Consider the following 16,143-nt stretch of genomic DNA (forward strand, 5'->3'; position numbering starts at 1 on the left):
GCTCGACTCGGTTACCGAACCGACTTTCGGAATAAAATTTTATACCGACTACTGAATCGAAAATTAGTCGGTAGAGTCGGTAGGCGGTAAACGGATAATTTGCCCAACCCTAAATATATCAATGTTAATCAGTCGTTAGATTAGATTTTGTCTAAAAAAAAAAATCAACTACTGATTGACACTGCAACATTAACAAGGTGAAATAACAGTAGGATAAAAGTGTACTTTCGCTACCAAAAAAAAAAAAAAAAACCTACAATTAATACCCCTTTTTTTAATGTCGTTGCGCTTAAACGACACCAAACCGTAGTTTTTATGCCATTTACTATATAAACGGCATAAATTTATACTGTTTATTTATAAGCGGTGCCGTTTAATATGAAAATGGCATAAATTGCTGCCCTTTGAATATTAAGGGGCATTAAATTTAATGTCGTTTATTGTGGAAGCAGCATAAATTTATGCCATCTATTTACAAGCTGCACAAATTACAAAATCGATGCCGTTTAATATGAAAATAAAAAATATTAACAAATAACACAAATACAAAAAAAATCTTTTAAAAACATAAAAATAAGTTTTCACTTTTTTCAAGATAAACGCGGATCGAGCACACCCTTAAAATGGATTAACAAAAGAATAATGATTGTTGTACACCAAGTGTACAACAATCATACAACATCCCTTCACAAGGAGTGGGTCCCACAGTGTATGGGGCCCACCCCTTGTGAAGGGGTGTTGTATGATTGTTGTACACTTGGTGTACAACAATCACTCCCCTTAACAAAAGAGCCATATAACACTTTTTTCAAACTAAACGCGGATCGAGCACACCCTTAAAATGGATTAACGAAAGAGCCAAATGCACTTGCCAGTGACTAAATGCACTGTCATGTCTCTGAAGCGCTAAAAGGTTTGTTGTTGGAGTAAGAAGTATGCAAGACAGAAAAGAAAGAGGAAAGGAATGTTCTTCTGTGTGTCAGTGACCTTTTAAGCCTTAAGAAGGGGCATTTAGTGTTGAGGATAATGGGTAGATGGAAAACGTGATTACTACCACATGGGTGGGGGGAGGCATTGGGCTGTGTGCTTACCTGATGGTTGTCATGATGCATCAGTGAGTGCAAGCTAAGACGGGCCATTTAGTGCCGAGGATGATGGGTAGATGGAAAGAGTAATGTTTTCCTTACAATCCTCACCTAACTCCCACACAATCCTCCTCTCACATTGTGTGAGTCCCACATGTGAGACCCACACAATGTTAGAGGGTTGTGTAAGAGTTGGGTGGGAGGGGTTGATAAAGTATCATTTCTCATATGGAAAACGTTATTACTGTCACATGCCACATGGTACGGTGAAGCCGGGGAGCGGGGGGAGGGTCAGGGGGGCACATGGCTCCCCTTAACTTCAAAAAAAAATGTTTGTTATCCATGGTAGAAAATTCTTTAGATGCCTGTTTGCTCACTTTCAATTGTAAATCAAAGACAATTGAAACCAGTCACCAAAATTTAGGGGGTAACAATTCAAGCAGTTGAGATGTTTGAAAATTTGTCTACCACAATTTCAACATTTTAGGATTTTAAGTTTAGGTTAGATGAAAATAGAAAAGAAGATGATGAGAAGCACGATGTCCCTTTAAACACACCGTTTCAATAAATTTTTGTAGTTGGACTGTTTGTGGCCCACTGCCTTAGCTTCTTTCTTTTTTTATTTTTTATTTTTTTTATTTAAGTTCTCTATCAAAAAACACCCCACAATAACTTCTCTTTATCTTTCCCTGTAACATTAAAATATTATTTTTAATTTTTTTTCTTTTGCTTTTTTATTCATTTCTTTCCTTCTCTCTCGTTGTCTTGCCTCTGTCTTCCTTTTGACGCAAAATGCGAAACCCAGCCGTCGACATAGACGAGATGCGGGTTACGCTAGCAGCTAATTTTATTCGACCAAAGACGAAGATGAAAGATTTAGGAAAAGAACTGGTTTGGTTGCATAACCGAAACTAGAGGAAAGGGATTCTATTTATAGAGTAAACTATAGAAGTGTTTACAAGAGTTTTAAGGCATGTTGGTACAAGGTTTACATCCTAGGAAAACATAGAAAACATAATAAGATACAAAAGAGGAAAAAGACGAGTGCTAAGTTTGAGGTGTAGAGAAAGCATCTGGAAAACATAGAGCACAAGAATCAGCAGGAATTCAGGAGAGATTGTGAGCTTAGCCTGTAGCTGCTGCTATAAGGTGGTCGATCAACAAAAATTGTAGAGTTACTGGTTTAACTTGCATGCTATTGTGAGGACGGCTTATCAACATGAAAGAGATCCTCCCTGCTGATTCCTAGGAGGTCCCATTAGTTTGACTTTTGATTCTCATCATCATTTTTTTTTTTTTAGATTGGCCCAGCTCTTTAAACTGTACCTCAAAAGCCAAAAAATTAGGATCACTATGGGCTAAGAAAAGAGCCACTAAAAGGCTAAAAAGAAAAGCCTGAGCATTTTAACTGTACCACAAGGCCAAGATTATGCCAACTATGGGCCAAAAGAAAAGAACCAAATAACTTTAAATTAGGCTTGGGTCTTAGAACATTACCACAAAACCAAAAATTGGGCCAACAAATGGGTTAAAATGAGCTTGAGTTTTTAAACAATACCACAAGCTAGACATTGGGCCAACAACGGGCCAAAGGATACCTCATGTGAGGTGCTTGGATCTTTAAACAATACCAAAAGCAAGAGATTGAGCCAAAGGATATATCATGTGGTGATTTTTTTTTTCTTTCTCTCTGTCAACCGAATTTACCCTTTTTTATTTTTTATTAAACTTCTAGCATCTTCTATGCTTCTGGACCAAAACAAAAACAAAAGAAAAGTCTAGCATCTTCTATACACAGTAGAACAAAACAAAAAAGAGCATTGCAGGAACCAGAGGATTAAAGAGAACTTGGAGAGCCTGCAGGAACTGCGAGAAGGAGAAAGAACTGAAAATTGGGTGAACGAGAGAGGTCCAGATGGCGACGAGAAGTAAGCCGAGAGTGCGTCATGCTCTTGCAGCAGTGACGACGAAGTCGGGGCCGGCAGCAACACGTGGGAAGAAGCTCCGGCTGTTAAAGGAGTAGTCTAGTTCTAGAGGAGACCTTCAAGGAGCACAATACTCTCAATCCGAAGCAAAATCTGGCATTGGCAAAGCTGAGATAAATCGATCTGTGGCAGGGGTTGGGTTGTACGACATGCGGCTCAAGGAAGAGGCCCGACAGTTGTAATATCCCGCTTTTTACAAAAAGTGTAAGTAAAAATTTTGATTTTCACGTATTCTTATGACGTCATCAGAGTTAAATAATTGGTAGCGGAAATATATATATTTTTTTACAATGACACATTTGAGCTGACTGAATACCCTCAATATATAATATAATAACCTTTCGTTCTGATACGATAATTACATTAAAAAATGATAACATATGTGTCACAGACGGCACTAATATTACACAACCATATCTTATTCTAATACAAACTAAATGTCTATTCCTTAATCAACTTAGCAGTTGCTCTCTTCATTCCTTCAAAAATTTGCATGTGATTGTGCTTCACACCACAATTTTATGCTGTGGTCGAGTGAGTCAATGGTCATCAGCCACATAGTGAAATACTGATTTATCTAACAATATACAATGCATCCAAATGATGACAATTATATCCACATACATAAAATCATATCCACATACAATCATGCTCGTTTTTTTACTTTAACTCTTTACTACTCAAAGCCATATCTGTACTTATCACATTATTTGTGCTATATGTTACCACTAATTACTGAGCCATACCTCCTTTACTAGAGTCATACCTTCTTTATTGGAACCATACTTCCCGTACTAGAGCCATACCTCCATTGCTGGAGCCATAACTTCATTACCGAAACCATACTTCCAATGCCAGAGCTATAACTCTACTTACTTATAGGGGCGGAATGATGTTCATCACTAGGGGGACGAATGTCCCTCTAAAAGTTTTGAAATTTACCTTAAAAATGTGGGAATTTATAAATTTGTCCCCCCCTAAATAATTTTTTTGTACTTTCTTACGGGGGCGGAACGTTGTTCATCACTAAGGGGACGAATGTCCCTCCAAAAGTTTTGAAATTTACCTTAAAAATGTGGAAATTTATAAATTTTTCCCCCCTAAATAATTTTTTTGTCCCCCCTAATTTATATATTTAACCCCTCATTCATTTTGAAAGACCAAAAATATTCTTGTTTCTACTATTATTTTTTAAACAAATACCCAAAATTAACCTTTTTTTTTCCTTGATACTTGAACCAAGTCATATCACAAGCTAGGTTGCGGCATGTTTGCATTTCATGCAAAGGTGAAATGTCACTCTTCCAAATTCCTTCATCCCTCTCTCTCTCTGACTCTCTATGACTCTGTTTGTTGTTTGTTGGACTAATCACTAATGATAATGGACTAACAGTAGCAAGCAAATGTCATTCCGCACTTCCGCCCTTGTTAAACTCTGTAAGAATCATTCTTCTTCATTTTTCTTCATTTTTTTCAATACTCAACTTTTCTTTTTCGTTTTTATTTTCTTGGTTTGAAGTTTGAACCCAGTCACCCAGAAAAGAGAAAAAAACAGAGAGAAGCAGAGAAAAGCTTTTCTTTCTTTACCCTTTTTTTTTTTTTTTTTTTTTTTTTTTTTTTTAAAAAAAAAAAAATAGAAAAAAAGAAAAAAGAAAAAAAAGAAGTCGATGGATCATGGATGGTATTGGCTTTCAGTTAAAAATTAAAATTATCTGTATATATTGTATGTTATGTTCTGAGTTATAATTTTAGGGCTCTTTACTCTTGAGTTTTCTGTATGTAGAATGTGGGCCTTTCACCTTTGTATCTATATATACTGAATTATTGATCTCACTGTTGTGCAATGTGGAATGGTGGCGTGTATTGTTTGATGCTCAAGTTGTCCATTTGCTGCTTGGCTTCTTTTAAGTCTCGGTAGACATTACACATTAAGCAATGGTCCAAATTTTTGTCTCCAATTGATATTACAACAGTCGACATGCATGCTTATCTCTGAAAAATCAATGAAATCAAAAGCTACCAATCAAAATTAAAGATTTCAAAAGCAACAAACACCTCTCCTAATTTCATACTTCTCTACCTATATATAAAAGGTTCACCCTAAGTTTGACCCCTTATATTTTGATTTCAAAGCTTGATTCATTATGAACTTTAGGTACTTTTTTTTTTTCTTGAATCGGGTATTATATATCGAAATGCAGGCACTTGGGAGATAATGCTCACCTGGACACCTGGTAGTCATCAAGAATGCAGGGCATGCTCACCTGGTAGTCAGTTGTAGACCTGTAGCCTGTATGTACAGACACAACTATGCTACTCCAAATTCTCAGTTTCTCTTTTATATATTTGGTCAAATATGTTTGACTTTTAAAGGGTTTATTTTTTAGGTTTTGGATGCTGCAATATTGTTATGACTTGACTCTCATCATTATTGTTCTTGGAGGTTTTGGGAGATCTTGTAAAGAGAAAGAGTCTACGCTCAAAGGTACAATTTTTCTTGGACCCTATAAATTGTACTTAGTTTATTTTACTAGTATTTTATACTATTGTGTGTTTGTATGTTTTTTATTGTTAGTGGTAATAAAAACTATAATAAATATCATTTGATAGTAGTAATAAGAACTATAACAAAATTCTAACAAAAATCTTAATGTCTAGAAATTTTTCAGGTTAATTCTTGATCCATAAATTTTTCTTAAAGTTAAGAAAAATATGGATAAGCCAAAAAAACTTGATTCGTTCTTTAAGAAAAAAGATGAGAGTCACTCAGAAGTTAATACTGATACGCCTTTAGCAACGGAAATTGAAGCTTTAGTGACTGGTGAGCGCCCTTCCAAATGTCCAAGATTAATTCAGCCTGAAGAAATGGATGCTACCACTTTCCAACGTGATCCCGGATTACGTCCGCAAATATGAGAATTTCTCGTAAACTTACAAGATGAAATGCGACGTGCTTATATTAACGTTGGTCCATGTCAACCCATGCTTTCAGAATATCCATTTTCAGGAGAGGGTAATAATCGTCGCCAATATCAAGCTTCTTGGTTCAACACATACTCAACTTGGTTGGAATACTCGGAATCAAAGAATGCCATATTTTGTCTTAAATGCTATGTTTTTGCTAAGAAATCAACAGGTCGTCCAAGATCAGATGCATTTGTTGTGAAAGGCTTTAACAATTGGAAAAAGGCAAGTGACAAAATGAATAGTTCTTTAATGGGACACGTGGGGAAAATCCAAATTCACCACATAAAAATGCTGTGAAATGTTGTGAGGATCTGATGAATCAGTCACGGTATATTGACAAGTTAGTTGAAAAACAAACATCACAAGAAACAGAGAATAATTGGTTGCGGCTCAAAGCTTCAGTAGATAGTGTTCAATGGCTAGCATTCCAAGCATGTGCCTTTAGAAGTCATGATGAAAGGCCTGACTCAAAAAATCAAGGTAACTTCATTGAATTGATAAAGCTCCTAGCAACTTATAATGATGATGTTTCTAGACTTGTCTTGGAAAATGCTCCAAAGAATGCGAAATATACATAACCCAAAATTGAAAAGGAAATTATACATATCATTGCAAATAAAGTGCGGGATATTATTCGAAAAGAAATTGGGGATGCCAAATTTTGCATTCTTGTTGATGAAGCTCGGGATGAGTCAAAAAGGGAGCAAATGGTTTTAAAAGAGAGCGTTTCTTTCATGTTGTGCATGTCAATGATACTATTCCAGCAACTTTGAAAAAGAATATATGTGTTGTTCTTTCTCGTTACAACCTTCAAATTGAGAATATTCGAGGTCAGGAATATGATGGAGGTAGTAATATGCGTGGTGAATGGAATGGATTACAAGCTTTATTTCTGAGGGATGGTCCCTATGCATATTATGTGCATTGCATGGCTCATAAACTACAATTAGCTTTAGTTACAGCATCTAGAGAAGCCAAGCATATTCATCGGTTCTTTATTCAGTTGGCTTCTATTACCAATATTATTGGTGGTTCTTCAAAACGCCATGATGAATTACAAGCTCCTCAAATTGAAAGTTTGATTGTTTCTAATAAAATTGAGACTGGAAAGGGGGCAAACCAAACTGGTTCTTTGCAACGACTTGGAGAAACTCGATGGTCATCTCATTATCAATCTATTTGCGGCTTAATAAAAATGTTTGGTTCAACTTGTTCAGCTCTCAACAATATCCCCAAGGAGGGAGCTAATTATTCTCAACGTGGTGATGCTGAAGCGGCTTACATGGTATTAACATCATTTGAATTTATTTTGATATTGCATTTGATGAAAGATCTTATGAGACTCACTAATATGTTGTGTCAAACTTTGCAACAAAAATATATAGACATTTAAATGCCATGACTCAAGTTTCAACTACACAATCACTCATTTAAGGGAGGAGAAAAGATGGGTGGGAGCCTTTGCTTGCTACTGTTAAATCATTTTGTGAAGAAAATGATATTGATATTTGTTGGTATAGTTTATGGTACGGTGACATGTTGCCTTGTGATTCGTTGCCTTCCTTGATATTCGCTCTCCTCGTAATCTGCAAAATAATAAATGGCTCGTTGGCTCATGGGGGTGCTGACCATACCCCCACTCCGATGCCTAAGTCGGTTCAAACTATTTATTTTCTGGAGAGTATCAATAATCTCAGAGCTTAGAGAATCTGCCTGCCCAAAATACCTGGCGTAGTGGTCTTATTTATAGGCTCACAGTTCACAGTTATAAAACTACTATAATACTTGGAGCATAATCTAATTAGGAGTCCGAGTCCTAGATCACATAGTCTTTAATCTTATCTTTATAGAATTCGAATTGAGTAGTAGAGTCCAAGCTGGGTAGGACATTACCTTTTTGTCTGACGTCATACTATTAGGTACCTTATCCCGTATTTGATGGGATAAAAGTCTTATCTTGATATACTCAGAATATCCGTCTTTTTGAAGATAACGAATGGTCTTGTACTTAGGTCTGATCTGGCCGGGCCGACTCGATGAGCTTGGCTCCCGATACTACCTTAGGCCCACATGCCTTTGGAGCTAATTATTTCTCCAACAGTTACCACCCAATTCTCTTATTTGAATTTAGAATGTAAGAGAATTAAGTACCTCAATTCCTGAATCTGGATCTTCCATAATCTGTATCTGAAAATTGTCGCCTCTTTTGAAGTAATTATGACGAATAGAGCCTCGAATCTCTGGATTGGAGTGGCATCTGACCTAATGGATGCCAATTAAATTCTTGGGCACTTGTGATTTGTTACAGTACTGATAGCAACTCCCCATAAATATCTTCTTCATAAGTGCCTCTACATAATATTGTCGGTCGGGCCAAAATTGTGAAGATGATCTCCTACCCTCGGAAGGAGATGGATCGAACCGATGTAGTCGATTTCTCCAAGATTATGGTGAAATGTCACTTCAAAGCTTCTTCTCCGGTAATGCTTCGCAGACTGCTTCCACAAAAATCTCTGTTGGTTGCTTTTGAGGCTCAGACTGGCGCTGAGGCTTTGGTTGTCCGAGACTTACAACGGCTAGGGGCTTCTAGTGGCCCGAGGTTTTGTGCTTAGCGTACCGAATCTTCTAATTTGAACACCATGTAGCTTGGTCTCACCTGTGAATATCTTTATTTTTGAACTTTGTAATGTTTGAATTCTTTGTTATGGAAAAACTTTCCATAACAAATAAATTCTGACTTTTCCTTTAATAACTTGAACAAACAATCGGTTTGCGTAAGTTAACTCCGAGGAGGATAGGAAAAATCTTTTGTTTCAAAAATCTTTTTGTTTCGACCTCCAGGACTAGGAGGAAAAAAATCTTTTTATAATCGATGAACTTACTTGATTATTTTTTTTTTGTAGGGGTGGTATCCCCGTATGGTTTGTTATAGGGGTTGTCTTCCCGTAAGGTTTGTTGTAGGGGTTGTCTCCCATTATCTTTGTCCGAGCTGCTCCTGAGAGATCTTAATTCGAGAGCTTGGTGCAGCTTCAGTGATTTTTCCCTTTTGTAGAAGCTTTAACTTTGTTGAGCCACTCCCCATAACTTTAGTTCGCGACCGCGGGCCAAGTCGTTCGAGGCAGATAGTCAGGTCATCTTGGTGTCCTGGACGATGCTTCCTGAAGCTTTGAAGCTTTGTCATCCTGAAGCTTATATCTTCTTGAAGCTTTGTCTTCTTGGAAACTTTATTTTCCTGAAACTTTATCTTTCTGAAGCTTTACCTTTTTGAAGCTTTATCTTCCTGAAGCTTTACCATCCTAAAGCTTTATTTTCCTGAATCTTTCCCTTCATGAATCTTTATCATCCTGAAGCTTTATCATTCTGAAGCTTTACCTTTCTAAAGGTTTTATCTTTCTGAAGCTTTACGTTCCTAAAGCTTTATCTTCCTGAAGCTTTATCTTCCTGAATCTTTCCTGAAGCTTTACCTTCCTGAATCTTTGCCTTATTGAGTCTTTGTCATCCTGAAGCTTTATCTTCCAGGATCTTTATCTTCTTCGATCTTTCCTGAAGCTCTATCATTCTGAAGCTTTACCTTTCTGAAGCTTTATCTTCCTGAAGCTTTATCTTTCTGAATCTTTATCTTCCTGGATCTTTTTTGAAGCTTTATCATTCTGAAGCTTTACCTTTCTAAAGCTTTATCTTTCTGAAGCTTTACCTTCCTGAAGCTTTATCTTCCTGAAGCTTTATCTTCCTGAATCTTTGCCTTCCTGAGTCTTTGTCATCCTGAAGCTTTATCTTCCTAAATCTTTATCTTCCTGGATCTTTCCTCAAGCTTTATCATTCTGAAGCTTTACATTTCTGAAGCTTTATCTTTCTGAAGCTTTATCTTCTGGAAGCTTTATCTTCCTGAGTCTTTGTCATCTTGAAGCTTTATCTTCCTGAGTCTTTGTCATCCTGAAGCTTTATCTTCCTGAATCTTCTCTGAAACTCTGTCATACTGAAGCTTTTTCTTCCTGAAGCTTTACTTTCCTGAGCTACCCCCCATAACTTTAGTCTGTGACCGCAGGCTAAGTTGTTCGAGGTGGATAGTCAGGTCGCTGAGCTTTACCTTCCTTTGCAGCAGCTTTATCTTCCCTGAGCTACTCCCCATAACTTTAGTCTGTGACCGCGGGCTAAGTCGTTTCAGGCAGATAGTCAGGTACCTGGGTATCCCTTTTAAGTTTGAGCCTCTTCTTGCGAGATTTTTGCCCGTGAGCTTGAATCAGCTTTGGTGAATTTTGCCTTTATCTCGGTCTTTGAGGAGCCATATCTTGTGGTGATGAATCCTTAGATTATCCTTATCCTTATCCTTATCCTTCGGAAACCTCCAATCTCGCCTTGGTATCCTTTTCCATAACCCTTTCGGGTTGTCCGAGGAAAGGACTCGGGCCAATTCTTAACCTTATCCCTTCGGAAACCCCCAACCGAGGGGTTTCTTCCCATTGAATCCTTTCCATGACCCCTTCGGGTTGTTCGAGGAAAGGATTCGGACGGATTCTTATCGGGATATCCTTAACCTTTTCCCTTCGGAAACCCCAACCGGGAGGTTTCTTCCCTTTGTATCCTTTCCATGACCCTTTCGGGTTGTCCGAGGAAAGGAATCGTACGGATTCTAATCCTCATCCCTTCGGAAACCCCCAACGGAGGGGTTTCTTCCCTTTGCATCCTTTCCATGACCCTTTCGGGTTGTCCGAGGAAAGGATTCAGGCGGATTCTTCCCTGAGCATCCCCACCATAACTCTTTCAAGTCGTTCGAGGGGGGGAGTCGGGTGGATGTTGATGTAGCTTGATCATCTTTGGAGAAGTTTGATGAAGAAGTACTTTTACTCTGTTACGAACTGCTGCTTTATTCTTAGCAGAGATCAATCAATACCTGGGGACTGTCATTTCTTCCTTGCTCTCGGTGTTGGACTAATTGGGAGACTTTCCTTGTTTTCTATGCAGGGTTGTCTCCCTAGCTCTTGGTGTTGGACTAATCGAGAGACTTTCCTTGTATGATTTGTTGTAGGGGTTGTCTCCCCATATCTTTTCTGCGAAAAGGGTTAACAAAGTACTGCATATACTAAAATCAAATAGCAGAATGTACAGTGGCATTATATTCTTTTGTCATCTGTCGGGATGATTTTATGATCCTTGCACTCACAACAGGAGTGAGGTCTCGACACAGTCTATTTTGCTTAATACAACAATCCAAATTTTCGACAAAAGATTCGTGATAAAGAGGCAATTTCTATGGGTTAACTCCCAATAAAAACTTTATGAGCTTTCCATCAGAAATCATCAAACATGAATTATTGCAATAGCACAAGAGTTCTATTTTATCAAAATATATATATTTTCGGCAAAGCGTTCAAGTGCATGCGTACATATATTTTTCTGGTTGATAAAACAAGAATCAACATTTATCCTTACTTTAACATAAATCATGTTTGTAAAAGAAGAGTATGAACTTATCTGGTGAATTCGATGAAGATGAACCGTCTTACCTGGAGTTCCTTATCTTGCATGCCACTCGATATGGGGCACTTTGGGAGAATTCCTCAAGCTGGACTCTTGGTTCGGATTGGTCACTCGGCATGTGACTGTATACTTCGGAGGATGGCAAATCTGGAGGGGTCCTCGGAGTGTGCCATTTGGAACTAGAAGCTCGGGATAGTATCCTAAGAATAATACTCTCGGTATGTGTCATCTCGGTACATACTTTTTGCCTCGGTAGAACACCCTCGGGTCTAGCTTTTGTCCTTAGCAGAACACCCTCGGATTTATCTTTTTGCCTTGGTAGAACACCCTCAGGTCTAGCTTTTCTCCTCGGTAGAACACCCTCGGATCTAACTTCTCGGAGTATACTTTCTTCTTGGTAGATCACCCTCGGATCTATCTTTTGTCCTCGGTAAAACACCCTCGGATCTATCTTTTCTCCTCGGTAGAACACCCTCGGATCTAACTTCTGTTGGGGGGTTATTATGCCTCGGAGTATTCTTTTCGGAGAGTGGCCACCTCAGGATTAAACACCTCGGAGTTTACTTTCTTCCTTTTCTTGCTGTAGCTATGAAGCCTCTCTGGAATTCTCCCTTTTGATTAATTGTTTTGCATTTGCATGAAGCATCAGGCCCATCACAAGAAATTTGCCTAAACATAGCACTTCAGCAAAGCCATACTAACCATAAGGCCCACCAATGCCACCATACCAAACCCAGCAATCTCTCCTTAACTTGAATGGCACGTGGCTGTTAACCACGTGGTATGGCTACCAAATATTAGTGGTCATAACAACAATGGTTTAGAGGCCTGGACAATCTGGTCCATTGCCGAGATGTCCTCGGACTCCAGCGCGATCTGGCGGTGGGTGGGTGGATGATCCGATCCGGCAACGGGACCTCGTGTAAGATGGTGTTGATATCAAGGAGCGGCCGTGTCTCTCTGGAAGCAATTGGGTCGATCCAGAGGAGCATCACGTGCCTGATGGGTGGGTTACAGGCGCCGGCCGGCAGCGGCGTGATCTTCGGTGGTGTGAGCTTTGGGCGACTTTGATTGTGTCCACTATAAATTTCTCTGATATTCACCCATGGAAACCACGACTCGGTGGATTCTGAGTGGAGTCTTAGATTACACTGTGTCGCCACTACCTTGGAAGTCCAGAACCATGACTCGGTAGATAAGGGACGCCTGGACTGTGATCTAGAGCCGCCACGGGTTCCAGATCTTTGGCGGGTCACGAGACGATAATGGGTCTGCATATTTTAGTGAGGATCAAACTGCCCAATGCGCACTATGAAGACCTCTACAAAGCCCTCTTATCCGCAGTGCATCATGTTGAATCTAGATCGGGTAGCACTTCTGGAGCCGACTAGCCGAGGGTTCTTCCATACGTTCTTCAGGGAAGAAATCATAACTGGACCGGGTTGGACATTCCTATCGGTTTGTTTTTCTTGTTTACAGATTCTCGGTGGGTTTTGGGTGGAATGGAGTTTCAGTGGCACCTCGGTGGTCCAGGTCTTGAAAGAGATAGCCTCTCCTTGGGGGCTCCGAATTCCTACTGGGCAAAACCCAAAATATCGGAGGTTTGCCTTTGTCGTTCTATGGACCGTGTCACTGGGGCTGGACCCTCGCGGTGGCGGATCCTTCATCCTCTGGGCTTGGTGTGCATGTTCTCAACCCGGCACAATTGGTGGATTCAAGAGAAGCGGATCTAGGATCCGTAGAACATATGCCGATAGTCTCGTGCCCCCATGTGCCGATAGTCCCCGATGAACTGGAACGTCGTGGCCCCCGACTAGTGGGTATCTCCGAGCATGGGTTGCCTCAGGGGATGGTCGTCTCTACTGGCCCTGGGGATTCTGGCCTGCATCTCTATCTGAGTTAGGTCATGCCGCATGTCTACAATTGACCTGCCCGAGGAGAGCCGTCATGCAGGTAGGCCAGATCCTTCATCGCCTGACTTGGCATCACCAACAGTGAGGCCAGATCGCAACTTTCTCTGGCATCAGAAGAGGAACAGCCTATGGGTTCTTCGAAGAAAAAACCGAGAACTAGATCGGGTTAGGATTTAGGCATACCCATGTTTTTTTTTTCTTTTTGGGCTGACTCCCTGCCTCTTGACCCATCTTTTTTCCTTTGTCTTTTTCTGGAAGTGGGAGATCTGACTTGGGGGAAACATATGCTTTCATCTCTTGGTCTTTTCTTTCTCTTTGATTTACTTTTCAGAAATGAATCGACCCATCATCACCGAAAAAATTATGAGTTTGTGCGAACACGAATTTGAGACTGTACACCCGTGTAAATTCATTACCTCACCAATTGCGGAATTTGTGCGAACATGAATTTGAGACTGTACACTCGTGTAACACATCTGTATATTTTCAGCACCGATTTGGTGTTACCAGATTCCGATCTAAGATTTCAAACTTGATTTGATCGCGTAGTAACCGTTGCAGATTTTTTTTTAGGGAACAATGTCGTTCTCACAGACAGTGCCAAACTGTTGGTATAGTTTCCGGTACGGTGACATGTTGCCTTGTGATTCGTTGCCTTCCTTGATATTCACTCTCCTCATAATCTGCAAAATAATAAACGGCTCGTCGGCTCATGGGGGTGCCGACCATACCCCCACTCCGATGCCTAAGTCGGTTCAAACTATTTATTTTCTGGAGAGTATCAATAATCTCAGAGCTTAGAGAATCTGCCTGCCCAAAATACCTGGCGTAGTGGTATTATTTATAGGCTCACAGTTCACAGTTATAGAACTACTAGAATACTTGGAGCATAATCTGATTAGGAGTCTGAGTCCTAGATCACATAGTCTTTAATCTTATCTTCATAGAATTCGAATTGGGAGTAGAGTCCAAGCTGGGTAGGACATTACCTCTTTGTCTGACGCCATACTATTAGGTACCTTATCCCGTATTTGATGGGATAAAAGTCTTATCTTGATATACTCGGAATATCCGTCTTTTTGAAGATAACGAATGGTCTTGTACTTAGGTCTGATCTGGCCGGGCTGACCCGATGGGCTCGACCCCCGATACTACCTTAGGCCCACATGCCTTTGGAGCTAATTATTTCTCCAACAGTTATTCCTGATATGAATGCTCATTACAATAGAACTCGAGGTACATCTCGTCGTCAAGATGAAGGGTCTCCAACAACAGTTGAGCATCATTTTAGAGTTGATATATTTACTGCTGCAATAGACTTTCAATTACAAGAATTGAAAAGTAGATTTGGTGAGCAAGCTGTAGAACTCCTCACTCTTAGTGTTGCTTTAAGCCCTAAAGATGTATACAAATCATTTGAGATTGATGATATATGCAAATTAGCTGAGAAGTTTATCCAAAAGATTTCAACATGTAAGAAATATTATGTTTGAAGTTTCAATTGGAGCATTATAAGCTTGATGTGCCAAAAGCATTTAGATTTTCAAAATATGTCTACATTATCTGAGTTATGCATAGGATTGGCAAATTCGGGAAAGTCAAAGATCTATCATTTGATTGGCAGGTTGATTCATCTAGTGTTGACTCTCCCTGTTTCTACTGCGACTACAGAACGAGTTTTTTCTACGATGAAACTTATAAAAACTAGATTGCATAGTAGAATGGAAGATGAATTTTTTGCAGACCATATGGTAGTTTATATTGAGAAAGAAATTGCTAAGAATTTCACTTTAGAGACTATAATGGATGAATTTTATTCTATCAGCGATCGTCGTCGAGCATAATTTGAAGGAGAAGCTATGTTCTTTTTTGGGATCTTTTTTTTGTACATGTCTATAGAAAAATAAGAAACTTGTGTATTCCAAAGGAAAGTTCTCTTGATGTTTTATAAGATGATTTTGAAATAGATAGATAACTTTTTTGCATGACTTACAATTTAATATGGAATTAAATTTAAGGATTTTTTATTTTTTATTTTACATAAACAAGTACAAACACACACATAGTAAAAAACAACATGTGTCTATATACTTATGTACGTAATTATGTATTTATGAAAGTTCGTCCCCCCTTACCAAAAATCCAGGTTCCGCCCTTGCTTACTTACCTTATCTCACTATTACTCCTTCAACATTTGGTTTATCCGTCGGTCTTATCAGTGTATTGATGCCTTGGTACCTAAACTTTTGGTTTATCCATTGGTCTAGCCAACCTTTTGATGTCTTGATACATAAATCTCAGTTCATCCGTTGGTCTACTCAATCTTTTGATGCCTTGGTACCTAAACCTCTAGTCTTTTTATTAACAGACTCATATCATATCGCAATATATTCATGCAAACAACATCATATACATAATTTCAACTAAAATATGTTAAACATATTAAATGCCAAACTTCACGCATACAATTAAATAAAACAACAATCACTACATTGCTAAAGACTAAACTACATGTATCATCCTCAATGAGTAAGAAATACTCACAGTAATTCTTCTGGATTTAGAAAAACGTTCACAAATATAATTAATGCAATATATACAGATATAATACAAGCGAATAGTGAATTAGTATAATTCATTAAACATACAATTTAACCCTATACTTATTTCTGATATCTTGATCTTAACTGAATTTCCTATTTATCATTTCAACAT

This window comes from Alnus glutinosa, chromosome 2, assembly GCF_958979055.1.
Source record: "Alnus glutinosa chromosome 2, dhAlnGlut1.1, whole genome shotgun sequence".
Lineage (NCBI taxonomy): Eukaryota > Viridiplantae > Streptophyta > Magnoliopsida > Fagales > Betulaceae > Alnus > Alnus glutinosa.